The sequence below is a fragment of the Schistocerca americana genome, chromosome 3, assembly GCF_021461395.2.
Source record: "Schistocerca americana isolate TAMUIC-IGC-003095 chromosome 3, iqSchAmer2.1, whole genome shotgun sequence".
NCBI classification, from domain to species: domain Eukaryota; kingdom Metazoa; phylum Arthropoda; class Insecta; order Orthoptera; family Acrididae; genus Schistocerca; species Schistocerca americana.
The window spans coordinates 584,284,100-584,286,141 of record NC_060121.1 but is presented as its reverse complement, the minus strand read 5'-3'; positions in this window follow the sequence as shown (position 1 = coordinate 584,286,141).

Below are 2,042 nucleotides of genomic sequence, written 5' to 3'. Positions count from 1 at the left end.
TTCAGTCGTCCAATGTTTACGCTCCTTATACCAAGCGAGGTGTCATTTGGCAATTACCAGTGTGATGTGTGCATTACGAGCAGCTGCTCGACCATGAAATCCAACTTTTCTCACCTCCTGCCTAACTGTCATAGTACTTGCAGTGGATCCAATGCAGCTCAAAAATTTCACTCTGATGGTCTGTCTGGATGTCTGCCTATTACACATTACAACCCTCTTCAACCATCAGCAGTCTATGTCATTCAGCAGACAAGGTCAACCTTAACGTTTTTGTGCTGTACATGTTCCTTCCTGTTTCCACTTCACTACCACATCATAAACAGTGGACCTGTGGATGTTTAGGAGTGTGGAAATCTTGTGTACAGATGTATGACACAAGTGACACCCAATCACATGACTATGTTCGAAGTCCGTGATATCCGCAGAGTGCCCCATTTTGCTCTCTCACAATGTCTAATGACTACTGTGGTCCCTGATATGGCGTACCTGGAAGTAGATGGCAGCACAGTGCACTCAATATAAAAAAACATGTTTTTGTGGGTGTCCAGATACTTTTGATCACATAGTTTATATATAAATGCCCCACTTTCCATATTGCCCTGTGACACTGTGCTGTATGCAGATGGCACCACATTAATAGCTCAGAATACTAACATGGATGAGTTACAGCTCAATGTAGCAATAGCAGTAGATATGTGTACCTCCTGGTTTCAGGCTAATGCACTACACGTAAATAACAGCAAAACAGATAACACTGTATTTAATCTGAATGCCCACAAGAAGAAAAATAAATCAGTGAAACTTCTTGGATTCCATATTGATCAAAGTTTAAGCTGAGATACACTTGTAGATAAGTTATGCTCCAGACTCTCACGTGTAATTTACCTGCTGTATAAGTTGAGAGGCCGTATAAGTGAAACTTTGCAGCTCTATCATACTTAGCTTTCTTCAGTTCCCTTCTGACATATGGAATTTTGCTATGGGGAAACTCTCCTGGATCTAAAAAAGGCTATCAGATGCATTGCGGGACTCTGACTACGAGAATCATGTAGACACTACTTTAAGTAAATGAATATTATGACAGTACCTAGCACGTATATTTATAGTTGCCTAGTATATACGAAAGAAAACCTGGATAATTTTGACCTTAGGATCTCAGTAGACTATCATAACACTAGACAGAGACATGCAATTGACAAGCCCCATGCCAGACTAGCAAAGTTCCATAATAGCTATAAATATCTTGGTGTCACATATTTTAACAAACTACCTAAAAATGCTCACTCAGTGCCCCTGAATAAAGTCAAAAGTGTAATAACAAAGTGGGTAAAAAGCAAAGTCTTCTATACAGTGAATGAATTTGAAGAATGTGTAATAGATGATTTGGAGTTTTGAGATGAGACTATACTAAATTGTAAATTGTAATATTTTATGAAACTACCAGTGTGGTAAGTTGATTTACTGTGCCATAAGGCAATACAGAGGTAAAATGATCATTATATAGTACTGTATACAGATTATTTAGATGCAAGAGACTAACATGATATGCTGATTCGTTGTGGCATACTGCATTTGGTTTGCAAAAAGTGTTCGGTTTGTGTTACAATGTACTTTTCTGAAATAGTTACTTATGTAAAAGCCTCCCTGCAACATAATTAGACGAGGATAATTGTAAAATAACTGTAATGCTGTAACTATAAAACATATGATGACACCAATTACATCTAAATATGTTCAAAGGTGAATAAATATTCTATTCTATTCCATACACTTTATCTTTCAGATTTATAAGGTAAGTAGAGATACACACATGACATGAAATAAGTTTTGTGATAACATGACTGCACACTGAAGAGAATGAATACATAGGTTAACATATGAAGCAAGTATTAGTAGCCATCGAACCACTATACACTTATCTATGAAGATTTAGTTTTAAGTTAGTATCAGGTTTTTTCTTCCAGGAAATGATGCATCAACATGTAATAAAGTGAAGAAAGATAAATGCTTGTCGAGTGTTAGGTACCACATAAACTTAAGAA